Source organism: Sinohyriopsis cumingii, chromosome 14 (genome assembly GCF_028554795.1).
Source record: "Sinohyriopsis cumingii isolate HCF-2022 chromosome 14, ASM2855479v2, whole genome shotgun sequence".
NCBI lineage: Eukaryota > Metazoa > Mollusca > Bivalvia > Unionida > Unionidae > Sinohyriopsis > Sinohyriopsis cumingii.
Genome location: NC_142974.1, coordinates 69,089,066 through 69,109,132, shown reverse-complemented (window position 1 = coordinate 69,109,132; position 20,067 = coordinate 69,089,066).

The following is a 20,067-nucleotide window of genomic DNA, read 5'->3' as shown; positions in this document are numbered from 1 at the left end:
TTTCCCTGGAAAAGCACTAAAATAAAAAAATCAGAAATTACGGTTTTAAGAATCTAAACCAAAAGTAATCCAGGAACAATCCACGTATTGAAATTTAAAAGTCCTAGTAATTAAATATTCTGATGAAATTAGGTTCGAGACCTGATAAAAGTCCAGGGTGGAAGACGATGACGTGTGCTCTATCATGTGCAGTGTTGTTGTCTCTACAGTTCCTTGTAGAAACACAAGCAATAACACTTCGGTCTTGGAAATCCGAATACAATTTTTAGGAATAGTCTTTGTCCATTGATTATGTATGAGCACTCAAATATTTCCAGAGAAACGAATTAATCTTTCAGAATCACAAAAGTCTGGTAAACTGGCTATACCAGGAAAAATGACTTGACATCAAGCTTGACATCAGGTGTTTTAAACGGAAACTGAGCTTATTTCTCTAAAACAATATTATACAGTAGTTTGAGACGCAAAATATGTACTTGTATGAGGGACACTTGATCACGTTTACGTCACGTACTCCCAACATCGCCCTGACAAAAAACAATCATTTTACTCTAAGAATGAACAAAAAGTGTTTACTTCACTAAAACTATTTACAAGTCTAGGGTCACTTATCCCATACAGCCTCGATCTCACCTTTATATTTCCCACAATTAAAATAAATTTAAAGAAAATACTTTGTTCACGTGGCTATTACTAATTTTGAATTAAGGCAAGAACTAGGTCAGCCTTAGGTGTTTACTTTTAAATTCAGGTCAAGCTGATATTTAAAAAAAAAACTCCAAATAGCGTAAACAATATTATATTATAATAACATACAACATAATAACAAAATTAAAGCCGACACACAAACAACAAATTTAAAATTAATATAAATTAATTCAAGTATACATAATACTTTCCCAACAAACAAAAATAAAAAGTATACGATAAAGCTTTCTTTTTACCATAGATTATTTATACATTTGGTTAAAGAAAATCATAAGAAGAACTCTTATGAATTAAACACATCATACATGAAATAATACGTTTATGTTCACGGAAAAGTGCATTGGTTATTAAAATATCTTTTTACTTGATGCGTTTGATGTCAAGATAATACTCCTGTAACAACAAACTCTACCGTAGTAGTGTTTTATTGTTTATTTTTCATCATGCTGATGAAAGTAAGGGAGTTATGATAGCTAAACACAATAACCGATGAAGGAGCTGAAATAAGGTAAACTTCAAAATGTTCCAATGCCAATATAAAAGGCAAACATTCCTTCTCGATTGTTGAACAATTTATTTGCTACTTATATAACTTTTTAGAAAAAATAGCACACTTGAAGATCAATACCATTTTGGTATACTTAGCATAAAACATGTTTAACTTGTCCATGTCCCACGATATGTCCTAAAAAATTACACTTGCACGGCTGAACTCACTTTTGGATAAACTAATTGTTCAACTTGCATCTGTGAGTCCGTCAAAGAAATTTCGAATTGATGCCCAGTGTTCTTTCCAGGTATCGTAGTAGATGATATTCCTTCACTTAAATCTTCACTGAGTTGGACAACTAAAATAATTGCATGTGTGTCACCGAATTAAATTCTTTTATTTATTGAATACATGTACTCGGGTTTCGTCTATGGAGGGGATTTATGTATATTGTGTCGTATTTCGAAGTAGTGAGTTCGGTTTATCCCATGCCGCACATGTGAAGTGCTCTCGATGGGACGAACTGAATACCTACAAAGGACAGACTATGTCTGCGTATAAATACCTCACCGTACGTAAATTTCTTTACAATACAGATAAGTCTTGTCGGCCAGCAGTCTGCTTCAAGGACTTGATTAATACAGTAGAAAATGACACCCAAACAGGCTACAAGATCTTTAATGGAATAACAAACAGGAATTTCAGTAGCTTCAGTTTCACTAATGGCCCTTGGAAACAAACAGGAGATCACATAATTTTTTTCCTGTTGACGACAAGTGATTGTCGTTTATCACCCTGATTAGAATAAAACGTATGAGTCGTATAAAATTGTTGAAGTCCTAATAACAAAATGTTCTAATGATTTCAAGTTCGAGATGGAAGGTGACGACGTATCTTGTAACTTGTACTGTGTTAAAGTATACAGGTCCTTGTAGAAACACAATAATTAATCTTCCGGTCCTGGAAATCCAAACTAAAATCTTGAAGAAATGTCTTTGTTCAATAATTCTGTATGAATATTATAATATTTCCAGAGGAAAGAATTAATCTTTTAGCATCTACATAAACTGAAGAAAAATTAACAAATAACTTAAAAACTCAAAAATTCAATACTGGTCAAAACAAGAAAACAGTTTGACATCAAGTGTTTAAAAGCCCGGATTTTCTCTCTCTCTACACATCACTATTGATGCTAACTATTTCGCAACTTTGGAAATGCCTAATTGAGAAATAGAGGATCACGTGATTATCTTTACATATAAAAATCACGTAGCCTTGTATTTCCTTGTTAAGAATCAATCATGTTAATCATAGAATACAAGTTGTTTACTTGACACTCGATCAAGGCCAGGAACTAAGTCATAAATAGAAACTGTTTTTATAGTATTAGGTATCTAAGAAAAAACTCAGGTTAAACTGAATTTTCTGGAAAGTATCATATTACTAGTAAACAAAATTGCATTACATTGACATGTAAAGGAAATAAAAGACTCCAAAACCCACAAACAATCAAATCAAATTAAACTCAAATTAAATGTAACATACATTAAATCAAATATACGTAACACTTCAAAAGCTACTTCAGATTAGGTATTACGGCCCTTCAAAGTTAAGAAGAGAATGAAGAGTTAATTTATAATATTAGTGCTCCTGTGATCGAAATAAATTATAGGTTACCAGTATAATGAAAGAGATAGCCAGATTATCCATTATAACAAGATGATCCGGTGGCATTTTCGGCTGCTACAGTTCAGCTTCACAACTGCTACAGTTAATTGATGTGGTTGGCTTTACAGCTTGCACCACTTTGACCCCTATCACACAACTTTGAACGCTAGGGTCACTCTGGTCACTGTAGACGCTATAGATACTCTGGACACTCCAGACAGCACTACACAGCTCTACACACTCCTGACACCACGGACATTAAACACTCCGGACACCCGGACATTAGACACTCCGGACATCCCGCACATAAGACAGCTAAAATATGTCCAATACCGTGTACTAAACATGACACTGGGATAATCAGGTAATTACATACACGGTAAGTTATAAAGATTGCATTATCAGCACAATGCTTACAAAATGACAGGTTAAAAAATAAACCTAACCCCACTGCTCGATAGTAATCCTATTATATTAAACAGTTCTTAAAAATGTAGCTTTACATTACTAATATATATCCCTTGCTAAGTCGCAAACAAGAATATAAATATGTGCATTATACTGCGTAAATCAAAGCTTCATAGCAAACATTCAAAAATAAACGTGGTAATACAGTAGTTATAGCTTCTAGGCTAGAAATTAATAAACTTACATACCTCTACATCTGAAGATATGCACGTCCTTAAAGCTTTGTTGACACCTCTTAGCCTCATCCCAACACATCAAGTTGGTTTAGACTTAGAAGTGACACCCTGTTTTCCAAAAAGTGTTATGTGTTATAGGTTTCCTTGTCCACCCATTACTGTGTTATAAATGTTGTTGTCTTCAACAATAATAAATACAAATAGTAGAATTTTGCAGGGTTGCTCTTTGTTTTGTTTTTTATTTCGTCATATTATTGCGTTTTCGTTATCCCATACTAGTTTGGGGGGATATACTCTCTTCGCACTGCCTGGGCTGGCAGTGGGCCTGCTTTATATCACTCCATACTTAGAACTTTGGAGGGTACTAGCGCCCTCAAGGACTATTTAAGTTCAGAGATAGTTTTCTTCTCCTTATCCCCATAATGTTCTGTTTAAAATAGTGACTCTGCCAGAGTCTAGTTGTCCAGTGTGTGTTAATGATGGTGCATGTGTTGCTTCATGTCTCAGTTTCTATGTATGGACGGCACTATCTTGGTCAAATTGTTTTCCAATTTCTTCCTCATTTAATCCTATATATTTTGGAAAATGATTTTTATATCCGAAATTTAAATAAATGCACTGTGTTTTTTTGCTTGTGAATGCGTGTTTGTATTTTGATTATTGTTTAATTTCTTTGATGCCTTAGCATAAATTCGTATGTATTTTTTTGTGACTGTTCTTCAGTTTGTGCTTAAGGTGCCTTAGCACGCCGTGTATTAAGGTAGGATTGAAATTCTCCATCACTCGTGATGGAAAACATCCAGACCAAAATTTGCAAATAGATTATATTGGTATTTAGCGTTATTAGCTATTACCTTTAGTCTTATTATTTATCAGTTAAATTGCTCTAATGTAAAATGATTATTTATTAATCAATGTTACTTCCACCTACTCGTATAAAGAGATTGTTTTGTAAAATTAGATTGTCTTGGAATGGTTGTTTTTCTCTTATGGGTTTGTATTTGTAGTGCCTTAGCACGTATGTGTAAAACGGATTGAAATTCTTCATCACGCGGACGTGATGGACAACATCCAATCGGATTGTATATAGGTTTATAAGAATTAGTGTTGTTGGATTAGATCATTTTTCTGAGTATCTGTCAAGGATGCATTTAAACATTATTGGGCACCGTTTAGTTGCTCAGCTTAAAGATTTCACTAAGAATTTTTAAAGAAACTAGGGAAATTCGAATTTCTGAAAAATGTTCTAACAAATTTAGCCAATATTTTAATATCCAAGGAAAGACGCATACATTCCTTAGTTATGTAAACAGTTGCAAAAGAAATTGTGAAAACAAAACGCTTTGGAAAATGTAAGAAATCATTTATTACTTGGAAATACACTGTAAAAATTATCAAATAAGAACATACAGTACTAAGATTAAAATCCAAAGCCAGTCCAATAATAATCCACAAATCAAATTTTAAAGGTCCTCTTATAGAAATGTTCTGATGAATTCAAGTTTAAGCTCCGATAACTATCCAAGATGGAAGGCGACGACGTATATTGTATCATGTACAGTGCTGTTTTCTACAACTCCTTTTAGAAATACAACAAATGACACTCCGGTGCTCTAAATAATGTCTTTGTCTAAGAATTCTGTGTAAGCACTCAACTATTTCCAGAAAAAAACGAACTATTCTGTTAGAATCAGTCTAATCTGAGGAAAAATAACACATAACTCGAAAACTGGTTACTACAGAAGAAATCGACTTGAGATCAATTGTTTCAAACCAGAATGAGATTATTTCTCTACAAAAATGGTTATACAGTAATTTGAGATGCAGAATATGTACCGGTATGAGTGTCACGTTAGCGTGTTTACATCACGTACTGACAACATGGCCATGACAAAAACCAATCATTTTACTCTAACAATAACATTTTAATAAGTTGTTTACTTCACTGAAACTATTTAAAAGTATAGGGTCACCTATAAAATGCAGCCTCATAAACAGGTTTGTCCCCATTAAAAAAATAATTTTGCCCGCATAAACACATTTGTCCTTATAAAACCCTTTCCATCGTATTCCTATGATATATTTCACACATGATTTCTCGTTTGTCCCCCAAGTGTTTCATTTTCCCCCAAAGTGCCTCCTATAACTATCCCCTCTAACCAATTCATCTGTCTCCCAATGCCTAACTAGGTCCCCTAAAAATATAATAATGATGTTTTATCAGAATAGCAGAGGTTAACAACTTTTAAAATTCTTATCATGTGACCCTATAAACACTTCTGACTCGACGTGTTAATCCTATGCAAAACATTTAGTATTTATCCTATGGCCTCCAATGTCTGTGTTATCTGTATACATTATTTTGCAAGTTAACCCTATGAATAATTTGAATCAATGAACCCCAAATGGTCAGACAAATTGGCTATACCGATTAATGTTAATACTTTGACATAGATAACTTTTTTTGAGACATACATAGTGGCATAAATTGAAGTTGGTTGGTTTTATTGCTCAATATATGATTAGAAATACCAGAAGGATAAATTTTCATATGATTCCTTATTTTGGATGTGTCTTTGGCTGTGTTTAGTTTAGCTCCAAACTTTCCTTCTCCAGCAACATGATCGTTTTAATTTGTATCTGTTCTAATAAATATAAATATTTGTTTCAAGAGAACACTGTCCTTAGCTTTGAGTGTGAAATTTTAAGCCATATTAATGCACTAAATGCAAAGAAGAAACAATTCAGACACAAAGTAAACAACACAAATATGCAATAAGAGACCTGACCTCTCAGGTGTATACTAAGTGATACATTTCTAATTTACTACTCTGAGGCGATGTTTCTTTCGATGGCGATGCAAAATATCATAAAAACTATTTGACACATACATTCCTAGACACATGAAAACATATAACAGCGTAAGCACAATCGTATAGGAAAATATTAAGTTTTGATACTACGGATACTACGTGGTAGGAAAAATATCAATCAAAATTGCCTGGTGGGAAAAGACAAGACATAGAAGAAATTTATAACAGCATTAAACCTTTCTTGGAGAAGGTGATAATTTGAAAAAATCCAACATATGTTTAAGCATCTCAAGGTTACTGAACTAATAGGCTTATAAGGATTACAACACATGATATATACTCGATAAACTACATGAAACCGTGCATTGTGTTCCAGATGTACATCTTTAAAGATAAGGAACACAGGTAAGATTCATTATGCAACTGAAGATTAAAAAATAGAAGTGAACCGAAACTTCGATGAGACGTTTTAGCAGCCATCTATTTTGAGAAAGAATTGTGGGCTATAAAATATGTGATACATTTGATTTTGGTATGATATAGTGAAATAAAACATTCATTATGTGCATTTTAGGACTGATGAATGCATATCATAATTTACTTACATTCACATCTGAATGGTACTTCTTGCGTAATTTATATAAAATTAAAACCTCTTAAGTCGGAACCGATGTGACCTCTGAGAAAGTTAACATGTAGGACGATATTAAAACGTGCTGATGGCCCAGTACTACTGTGAAAGAACATACATGCACTAGAGAGACGGTGTAAGTTTTCAGCAACTGCAAGTAAAACATTTTGATATGACAAAAATATGCTGGCATACACTATGAAACAACACCAAAGGTTACATTTGACCTGAAACTAATTTGCTTGCTAGTGACATGACATGAATCGTTGTTAAACTACATTTCATTGGCTCATTGTGTCTAGGGATATTATTATGTAGTAGTTTGAACTTTTCGTCAATGAAGTTTTACAAAAATGCTTGTATAAACTACAATTTCCATCTTCGTGACATTTTATATGAATAGTGTAGATAGAGGGATCAACGTGACGTGGAGAATATTGATTAGTTTATTAACGTGTTTGTCTGGGGTCAGCGACAGAACATAGATTTGCGTGCAGGAAACATGTTCAAGAACTTTTCAATGAATTGTGGCTCTGACGATAGTTTCGATTCCCAAATATTGTAGGATTTGTATGCGTGTTCGTCCTTAGTCACGAATACCCGCAACATTTGCTTTGGCGGTGAGAAAATGAACCGTTATAATTCTCCATTTTCGAGTGAAGAATCTTTAAGGTTCGTCTTGAGGAGAAGCAAACGATAAGCAATTTCTGTTCATGGATTATTCTGCTGGATGGGTGCGGTAGTGAGATTTCGTAGAAAGTTACATTCGAGACAGACACACATGTACATATTTTGAACTGTTAAATGGTAGCAACATCGATATATTGTAATTCAAGCAAAGCTTTTCTTGATTGACGTACATTAAATTGTACGCATTGTAAATGATACATAATGAATATATCTTATTTTGCAGAGAGTTTCTTGAAACGTCTTTATTTTATTTTTACCTGACACATGAATACGTGTATTATATAATCACTCTGCTATAAAAATACATGCACTGTGATACGTTCACATTCTCTTTTAATATATATATATATATATATATATATATATATATATATATATATATATATATATATATATATATATATATGTTCTAGTTGAACATTTTACCATTCTATACTTCGGGAACACGTGTAACAAATCTAAATGATCCAATAATATCGTTATATCGCTAAATCCACAATGAAATAAAAACTTATCAGACAACAAGGAAATGGTATGAGGCACAAATTTCATTTAAAACGTGACTTTGCTTTAGATGGCTTCAGTCCTAAGTAGTACTCTCTTATGTCGCAGGTCCATAATGGAAATGTATGGCGTTATTGATCTTGCTTGCCCAAGTGCCTCACTGGCATTAGCGTAATATCAATCATAATTTGGTTCAAGAAAACTATACTCTGGACTCTGGATTGTTCGTGATGAAAATATGTTGCTTGGGATGACGCAGTCTGGTTGTGATGGAGGAGATGATGGTGAGAACTATACTAAATGGTAGCAACAATCATCCAAACCCGCATCCAAATACTTATCTAAAGATGTTTTTAGTTTCTCAAATGAAATGCTGCATAATTATTGAATGAAACATTCCACCTGTAAAATAAACCTTGGACATTTTACAACGTGATAAATAAATTAAGGAATCTCTCTCTCTCTCTCTCTCTCCCCGAGGAAGAACAAATGTGTGTCTTTGGTAAACTATATTACCATGCAAATACAAGTGCATCTATTCAGCTTGAATGTGTAATAACATTACAATTTTGGAAACTTGAATCACCTCGATAGAATAAATGATACCTTGAGTAATAGTTTAGTTATTTAGTTAATTACCGTATCTTGTGCGGCAGACAAATGCGCTAAGAGTATATTTTGTTTTCATCCATGTATTTTAAAGTGGCTAAAATCCAAACTTTCACGGTCTTGAATTGAACAAAAGCAAAACCTTCTACTGAGAGGACTATATTAAGAAGAAGAGAAACAGATAAAAGATGGGGTGATGATCTTACTATATAAGCAGTGGTTGCCGAATTCGACTTTGAATACACAGAGAGTATTATGTTATTTTCAGAATCCACATCAATCAACAGGCGTTTGTCTCTGAGAGTCAACACAAACTAATTCTTCCACGTATTTTGGTGGGTATATCATTGTAATGTGATTTGTTGAAAGATCAAACGGAAATGAAGTGTTTAGACAAAACAAAAACATGGGTTAATTGATGGGTTACTACCATTCCCACATACTTAATTCATAAACGGTCCTCGCTTCAACAGCCGATATATTATTCGCAGGTTAAAAAAGTATAGCGTTAACAGAGGTACAAAAACGAAGTGAAATGATTAATTTACCATCATTCAAACTGTCCACATTATACCAGTTTCGTTTAATGTAAGAGTGACAACACACAGTGGACTGTAAATGACTAAAGTACCACATAATACAATATATAATCTTTATGGTCAACATCTGTCCAGTCCTCACCTATATTCATCATGCAGGTACAAGTTTCTCATACAACTCTTACATCACATCGACAAGAAATAAATATCCAGTGTGACGTATATTTGACTTAACTTATATTTGATTTGATTTGATTGTTTGTGGGTTTTAGGATTCCTTTTATGTTATTTACATGTCAGTCTAATGTAATGTTGTTTAGAAGGAATTTTTATTTTCCAGAAAATTCAGTTTGACCTGAATCTTTACATAGATACCTAATAATATAAAAACTATTCATATTTTTAGCTTTGTTCCTGTCCTGGATTGAGGGACAAGTAAACAACTTTTAATCTGGGAGTAAAATGATTTATTCTTATCAAATACATACTGGGCTACGTGATTGCTTTATGCAAAGATGATCAAGTGATCCTCTATTTCGCAATTAGACATTGGGTATCACTTAGTATTAATAAAGATTTCGCGAGAGAGAGAGAGAGAGAGAGGGATATATATATATATATATATATATATATATATATATATATATATATATATATATATATATATATATATATATAAATATATATAAAGAGAGAGAGAGATCTGAGAGTTCTGGGGCTTTTAAACAATTGATGTCAAGTTGTTTTCCTCTGTTGCGACTATATTTCAGTTGTTGAGTTTTGAGTTTTTCAGTTTTATTTTAATTTTTCGGACTCTAAACGGCTACTTCTTTTCTCTGGAAATATTGTGTGCTCGTACAGAATTCGTCAACAAAGACTTTTCTTAATAAATTTATTTGGGATTTTCAAAACCGAAGGATTAATTATTGTGTTTCTGAAATGAAATGTAGGCTTCAACATAGTACAGGTAATATCATACGTCATCCCCTTCCTTCTTGGATTCTTCGTCGGAACTCGAACTTAGAATTTTTAGAACATTTAAATATTAGGATTTCTAAAATTTTAATGGTGAATAATGATTGGATCAGTTTGGGATTTGATTCTGGAAACCGTAAATTCATAAATTTTCATTTCTACAGAATTTCCCCAGGGAAATAAATGATTATATTTGTCAAAGCTTTTTGTTTTCACTCTTTCTTTGTTACTGTTTATTCGAGCCTAACAACGTAACATAAGACCAGTCCAATCATCTAGATAACGTTACATACCATGTTTTACATATATATGAAACGGATACTTAAAGGCCAGACATGGAAGTCTCTATCTATATGTACTTCATAAATTCATCTTACTTAAAACCGCCATATTTATATCCATTCATGTAATAAATATACAAATTGAACCTTAAACTAATTTAGTCTACTGAGACATTCAGCTATTGTGTCAGTGCGTCTCCTGAGTACATTTGGTATGCAAAGTATCAAACAATCATTTAGTTATATCATATATTTAACATTTCTTCATTACATGTGTAGATTTTGTTCTGGGAAAATATAACCGGTATTGAAACTGCTCAACATATTATGTTATTACTTTTAAAATGATGATACATTAAAGGAAACCTTTACATAATCAAATGAACGGATTGATTACATTGCGGCTTAGATAATACACTCAAATTAACCTTTAAATATTCGTGTAAGTTGTACCTGTATCTTACAAGAACACATTAGCCAATACATATTGGTTCTGTTTATATGTTGTTTATGCATACATGCATACATCTTTAGTATTAGCTACGTTAAATGTGTCATTAAGGAACATTCTTTTTCTAACACGATTTAGAGTTGGATGCTCTTCATCCCATCCGCACTTTCACCTTTAGATCACTATTTTCCTTTTCTCTTTGCCTTTAGATTTTTCTTTTTCTCTCAGAAGTTAGACTTGCCACTTCCTTTTCTCTTACTGAATGTGCATTCTATCATTTCTTTATTAAACCGAAGTCTCTTACTCTTGCAAATGTAATTTTTTAAATTTTTCGTTAGAAACTGAGACATTTATTAATCAAGCTCAATGCAGCTTTATTCAAATATGTTTCTTTCTTGTTCATGACGCTGTTACATCCAAAATACCATGATGTCTGGCAAGCTCATGTAACTCGTCCTTTTTTAAAGACGATAACCGTTCATGGATACGATTGGAAACAAAGGTCGCTGCATTTGATGGGATTGTGATTGGTTAGTGATTTTACTAAAGATGTCAAACATGCGCGTAATTATAACCTTTCTCAGAGACGACGAAGATTAAAAAATAGTGTCAATTTAAATATAAAAGGCATTTTTTAACTTCTATCAAATATTTTAAAATAACTAAGGTACGGTCGAACACACAAACTATACTACAAAATGACAATGAACATGTTTTAATTCCAGTAATAAAGAAATAAATAATTTCTCCCAAACTGCATCTGAACACAGCCAACAGTGGGTCTATAGACTGAGCTTCAAGTAGGAATGTATAATTGCTACCTTCATTCTTTCTATACAAATTATTATATGACTTATTATACAATCATATGCACATGATGATGCCAAATGCACATTTCCAGAACATTCTAAAAAAATGGTTCACCCTTTAACTCAAGCTAAAGTGAACATCTTCCTAAAAAAGCAGAAACTTTTGTAAAGAAATAATTACGTTATCATCAATCAAGGACAGAGGTAAAGCACACAAAAAATATTCAATATAAATTGCACAAGTGAAACTTTATTTCAGTGCTGATTTTGCTTATATGATGTTTATTTACACTTTTCTGTTCTATTCTACTTTGCTAACTTTGTTTACGTACTTTTGTTTTACTAGAATGTATAAGAGTGTTATGCACAAATACATACACACATACATACATACAATCATACATATACACCTACATTGTCGTGGGTTCAATGCCTTGCCAAGTCCTACCAAAGACTTATAAATATTGTACTAACAGATGCAACGTATGGGGCTCATCATTAACACGTTAGCGTTAGGACTGGTCGGCCTGTTGTTAGGATAATGTGACTGGGTGGGACATCACTCTACTTGTCTGAGGCATTAGGCCCTATTGCTAGACATTAGTATAAACTGCCACACTGCAGGCAGTAGCGATATGACTCAAACTGTTTTAAAGCTAGGTTAAAAGTCTAAATCTCATTCTCATTCACACACCCACCCACACATACATACATACATACATACATACATACGGATGGGTTGGTGACTAGACAGAGATATATCATGTATATAGATGAATGGCTGGATGGATTTGTGCCGGTTGTTTGTTATATACAGTCATACATATATATAATGAGCGCAGTAACGACAAACCTCGCCTATCTATATATTCGACGCCTATTCTTAATATATCTAGCTATCTATTCTATATTAGTTTTGAAGAGCTTCACTCGAGTATTTTTGGATGTGCAAGTCATGATGCAAATGCGATTGGGTTTATTTAAATCCACCTGATATTTTTACATGGGGAGATATAGGTTTTACGTTGGAGTTACTTTTTTGTCCCTCAGTTTTGCAAAATAAATGGTTAAATTCTTAGTGATCTGAATTTCATGTTCTGAAGTGTGAACTTTGGGGCCATAGACTAGTGCTACATCTTTTAAGCAACTACGGCATAAAGGAGATACAAATCGACCGCAAACAAATTCGACCGCCACATTGGTGTACTTTTTAAATTGATACAAAATGAGTAGACTGAGTGTACCTTTCAGCCAAACTGTACCTTTGTACTCTAAATTGCTGTCCACGCATGAGTTGGTGAAACCAGTTAAGATATAAAGAAATACTTTAATGTGCCAAATCCAGTCATACCATGTTGATCAGGACAGCTAGTCATATACTCTAAACAAACTATTATGGGCACAGGCACCATCATTTGCATATGTACGACCATATCCGAAGCGATTCATAAGTCATCAAAATCACTTGCTACAATGCATCCACGTATATTTACCTAAATAACTCTCATTAAAATGTCAGTTTGTGATGTAAGCTTTGAATATATAGTACCTTTTCGAATTCAGCTGCTACTTCAGTGTTCGAATTTACGGAATCGGACTGTAACGGTGTTTGCCAAAAAAAAATAGTGAGTTAAGCCTTATGAGCCATACATGTATTATTCAAGTGCCATAATATCATACATATATGAGATATTTCGCTCAGATCTTTAGTCTAAACCGTTCTGTCTTTTAACTGTAAATCTTTCAATATTTTATAAAAGTCCGATAAAAACTTATTAATCAAGAAAACTGGACATTCATCCAAAATATCCATACTGAATCAAGTAAGTTTTTAATTCTTGCTTTATTCAAGACGCGGTTACTTTCAAAATAACATAATATCTGGTAAGCACACGCAAATCGTAAATAACCAATACGTTGTAACTAACTAGCCTTTACGTTTGATAATCTAAAAATTAAAAGTCTTGCAATTGTCAACATTTGTGTAGTATGTGGTCCACATTAACCATTTGGCTTGCGTGTGAGGCACAGTGGACAAACCTTAAAGAGTGAATATTTTGTGGTATGTAGGGATATAGGGAATCGGTGACCTTTAAAGTGTCAAGATTTAATGCATATTGTGTAATGAAAATAGATTGGTTTGTGGTGTTGGTGGAAAGCATTAATGTTTATGATATATTTTATAGGGGATGGCTATTTAACTTGTCAGTGTTTTGGTAACACGAACATCTAAGGTTGTATTCAAATGGTGAGAGTCTACAGAGTAAAGATTTCTATTCATTAAATTTCAATTACATTCTCCTCTCTCTCTCTCAATCTCTTACACTTCCTCTCTCATTCTCTCTCTCAGCATCTGGGTATCCATCCCATTTTCATCACTCTATATTTCCCTTTATTCTCTCTGCATTTTCTGTTCTTCTCTCACTGTATTTCATATTGTAGTTGCATCAGATCGTTCTTTTTCCGTCTTTTCATTTTCCTCTCTTATGTCTCTCTGTATTTGCATTTGTCTCGCTTTTCAGTGCTCCTGAATATCTGAATTTGTACTTCCATCATTTGTTTTTGAAGCGGTAGCCTTCTTAACTATAATCCACTCTAGGTTTTTAACTATAATTCTTTCCATATCCTATCAAAATCAGATAAAGCCTTAGTAATCAAAAACAGCGAACCTTCATCCTAAATACTCTTGACCAGCTACTATATCAAGCAAATATTAATTGTTTTTGCGTTGTTCAAGACGCGTTTATTTTCACAATAGCATCATGTCTGACATGCTCATGACATTTGTAAAAAAAAAAAAACTTTGTCACCAGTTCGCCTTTCCGGTGGATAATCTAAGATTTAAAAATCATGTAATTGTCAACATGTGTGCTGTATGTGGGTTGTTGCATTCGCCATAGGGCTTGCATGTGAGGGTACAGTGGACAAACTTTAAAGGGTGAATTTTTTGTGTTACGTAGGATGATTGGGAATGCAGATGGTGTATACTCAGTAAACTTTAAGCTGTCTGCAGAAAATTAGCCAGACACTCCGCCCGTCTCACATTTCACAGTATTGTTATGACTGCAAATACGACGTATCCAATGAGCATAAAAACTCAAAATCTTCTCAAAAAAATATAAAGTAAACTATGGAATCAATCAGTGAACTGATGATTGTAATAAATCATACATGAATAAATAATAAATGTGAATAGGAAAGAACGACATAAAGCATATCGTAAGACTTGATCTAAAGATCGCCATATATGAGTTAATTTACTTTTAATAACTATGGATTAAACTTTCAGGTGCATTTGTTAGGCACTTATTTAAGGTCAGAATATACAAAAGGAAACAATATATATATATATATATATATATATATATATATATATATATATATATATATATATATATATATATACACATCCCACAGCCATCTTTCTTCAACCCATATTTCTAACGTGACTGTTTTAATCAAATGTTTTGCTCATTTTGACTGTTGTATGCAAACCCTTTGCTCATTTTGAAATATAGAGTAATTGTGACCCCCTAACTTCAATATTGAAACATCTATATTTGTTAGCGAAATGTATGTACTACGTATTCATTTTGACTCCATGACGTCAGCATTGAAACATCTATATGTGTTAGAGAAATGTATGTAATCCTTGTTTCGTATTTTGAATTACAATTTCAAATAACAGTGATGCACACGACAAATCAGGAGCCTTTTCAATTGTATTTGCCTCACGTAAATTTGCAAATGAACAGTAGGCTTCTGTTCTTGATCATAGCATCACCTGACCGTTTTATCTTAAAATACAATATCGGCTGTTCTGCTATTCCTGCAATACTGTTGAACGTGTTTTGTTTATTTGTGTGTGCAATCTTCTGCTTGCACTCTAGACGATTGAATTCCATTACTAAACCAAAATAATTGATTAGTTTCTGTCCGCCTGATATAAATATAAATATTATTATGTATGTTACAAATGATCTCCTACATATGTGAGTTCTAAGATGTAGTTTGATATCTACAGTTGATTACATTTTACACAGAATATTTTACGTGATATTACTACATAATATTATACAGTGCCAGCCACGCGACGTAGATAGAGAGAAAAGTACATTCTAACATTTATTTCCAAGGTTAGATGACATTTGTTGATAAAGAAAAGACCTGCTTTGCATTTATGTGACATTAGTCTTACTACACGAACTGGCAATGTTACAGAAAAATACCTTTGTTGTAGTGTTGTCGATATAGTTACTTCACGTGGCTCTGACATTGCGACAAGGAAGTCGGTTTTAAAATCGTTATCTTTTAAAAAAGCGAAATGCATCTTTCAAAATTTGAAACTGGTTCTAGTTTTTCACTTTTCATACTTTGCTTATAACCCATAGAGGTAAGAATGAAGCAAAACAAACAACAAAATAAACATAGCATAGAGCAGCAAAATTCACCCAGCAGCTAAATCGACAATTTGGCCAATCTATGGAGAATACAGTGCAAGGTGCCCACAAGACATGATGTCAATTGTTTAATACATGATTTTAGAAAACGAAACACATACATTTTAACGTTGTGTTGGTTAGAATGTGTATTTACCTTTAGTTATAATGTTTTGGTATTTTTCAGAGTAATGTACATCACATAATCAACATTTATGGCACCACTGCTGCTGAATATAGTTGTTACATACATGCATACATACATACATACATACATACATACATACGCAAATGCATACATGTATGTTAAAATTATACAGGAAACAATTCTGCTCTTGTTTGTATCTAATAATCTATCATCAAAAATATAGCTGCATTAGACCTACCCATGTCAATCGGATTGAATCCATTAATAAACATTTCAGCTTTGAAAGTGTGAAGAAAATACTAGCAAAATGTTTCCCCTCGGAGGTTTAAAGCTATTATTTTGATGTAAACGTAATAAGTTACATGTGTTGGCTCTGATGGTGGTAGGCGGTAGTCATTGGTTGACGTGATCGTGCTTGTATTGAAATAGCGCGATTAAAGTTCTTAAGAGCAAATTTGACTTTCAGCATTTTTAGGTGTAAGATGAGTAGAGTTTTTTCCGAAAATGGCCATATTGAGCGGTCCTGTCTTTCTTTGAGAACTACATATAAAATGTTTAGGGGCCTCGAGTGGCCGAGTGGTCTAAAGCGCTCTCCGTTACGGATCACTGCCATCTCACCTCAGCATGTATGGGTTCGAGTCTAGGATTCGGCTAATGTGGGTATGTGAGAAAGCTTGTCAGTAGCTTCTTGTGGGTCGGTGGTTCTTCCTGGGGTTTTCCCGGGTTCTTCCTCCACCATCAATACTGGCGGCCATGCATAGCCTATTGTGTGCTGAACAATGGCAGTAAACCCCACAACAACAATAAAATTTTTAAAGTCTATAATATATTATAGATATGATTATAATGTATAATATATAACGTATATTTTCAGGGTTTCAGCAACACCTAAACCACAGAACATACAGACACGCTGTCAAAATTTACAAGAGTTTGACTAAAATTGAATACATTTTGCAACAATAAGGTTTCCCACGAAACGTTTAATACTATGTGATATAATATCCTATTAATGTAGGAACGGAAGGAAAATGGTTATAAAGTTGTAAAATGCACCTTACAACTGTGCGAAAACTGTAATTTACATGAAAAACTGTTGTTTCTAAAGTTCAATTGATTTAAGATTTATTATATATATATATATATATATATATATATATATATATATATATATATATATATATATTCATATATATTAATTTTGATTACAATAACGCTCAATTATTCAATTTCGGAAATCGTAAGCAACATTAATAATGATAAATCTCAAATAACACAAGAATCGATTTAGAAAATGCATTATATTGGGTGTATCCTTACACAGGCTATTTGATGCACTTTCAAAATTACATATGTGACTTACATAATCTACAAAGTAGTTTTTGTTTTCAAAAAGAAAGAATGGGGAAACGCGAAACTCTTTATCCTCTAACTAGAAAGGGCCCTCGCTAGCCAAACAAGCATGAATTACGTCATTGATTGCATCACAAGAAATGGATACGTTTTCTTCACGTTAAAAATGGAATATGCTGTAATCGGTTGCGAGCTGCAAAGGTCAGTATTAGTGGTGAAAAACATTTCAATAGCTGCGCGATAAAGGGAATGGACTTAGAAACCGATTTAAATATATGTGAGTAGAACATATTTAACTTGATTTGGCTTGGTGCACATCACTACAGCGAGACAAGTAGGTCACAGACAGACGAGGTAGAGAGAGAGAGAGATAGATCAGTACAATATATTGTGACTGTGCGTGCTGTTAAAAATGTTATAAAGCTAACTCAGGGTGTATTTAAACATAACATTCTCCTTCTAGTTCACCATTCATCGAGCATTACGGAAATTAATTGTAGAATGAATGGTGACTCAGTGGTTAGTCTGTTGATCGTATCATTTAAGGGCATTCAGTTATAATACTAGATAGAATAGCATGGATGAGCTACGATGTTGTGCTTCTAATACTAGTAGGATCTATTTGTAACCTATATGGATTGATGTTTTTAGAGATGGCACTTTGTTTTTATTACCGTATCATTATTCGCTGACATTCCATTAGAAAAGACCCGTATCAGCCAACAGTCTAATCAATTTTAAGCTGCCATTGCAAATCAATTTATCAACCAGCAAAATAAATGTATTTCAAAACCTCAGAGAGAATTAGCACTAAGTGAATGGTAAGGACTTTCATTTTGCCCAAACAACTTCTCCACGTAAGAAACAAACACTACTCAAATTCATTTCTTTTTAATGCCTTTTGATTTAAGTATTTTGCATAATTAAATGCTGTATTTTGCGTTTCGTGATCTGTAGTTCAATAGGTAACTACACTGTATTAACAATTCTTCTACATTTTAAACTTGCACGCTACTAAGTATAGCATTACGTCAACTCCAGTAGCAACAATCTATCATATTATGCTGCAATCGATAAAGTTATTTTCTTTAATGCTGACGTATTAAGTGATCTGCTTTGAATAATTTATCAAGCTTTTTCATAAATATCCTAATGAATCAAAAGTATACAATTTAAAAAAATGGGATAATTATTTTGTCTTATTTATAATACCTACGTTTAGCAAATAGAAGTTTGCAGAATGATTAAAGAAAGATAATCCCACAATCACAGTTTTAAATGAAATGCCAATAGTATCAATGAAACTATATCCTTATGAGAACAGTAGGTTGTTTAAGAATAAGGAAAAGTAGGTTTGAACTGTTATGTATCTCTGGAAAATATTAAACAGTACTGGTATTTTGACACGAATTTCAAAGCATTTGCCGCTGCTCTATCAAGAGACACTTTTAATAACTTGCGCATAATACGTTCGTGCGGTGTATTTGGTTTCGGCCTGTTCGATTGATAATCACATAAACCTAAGACAAATAGCCAAACAATAAAATGTAGAGATAATATGATACTTGTATCACATTGATTACCTCATATTGCCAAAGTATATATGATAATATGTATGTGTTCCTTATATGCCTGTGTATTAGTACGTTTACAGTACAACTGAGAAACATAATTTCAATACAAATATAAATAATTGGCAAAACTAAGTCACGTGTATTACTAACTCTGCCTTACCTTCCTAAACTGAACATGCAAACTGTTTAGATGGATTAAATAGATAGCATACATACGTTCGATTTTGCCCCAATGTAGTCAGCATATTAGTGTATCATTATTATTACGTCTAATGCGTTAGAGATTATTTTTCATGGATGACGTCAATTCTAGTTTCTTTACTCAGCTAATAATAAGACATGCACGTGAATGTGATGCCAAATTAAATCTAGTACATAAGATAAAACCCTTTATACAAATCATTTGGCGATGTATGTATGTATGTATGTATGTATGTATGTATGTATGTATGTATGTATGTGTGTGTGTGTGTATGTATGTATGTATGTATGCATTCGGGTAGGTATGTAGGTAGGTAGTTATGCATGTATTGTTCTATTCGCTGTTAACCGTAGCAGTATATTTCAAGTACATATATTGTGCTAAATGATGTGTAACTATCGGCCATTAAGTTCCCACCCTTTAAGGCACAACTGGTGTTAATGCTGGGAGTGTAAGCATTTAGGGAGAGATTAAATGGGGACGATGACTCAAAGGCACCCGTCGCGATGGTCCCAAACATTGTTCTTATATTTATTTAA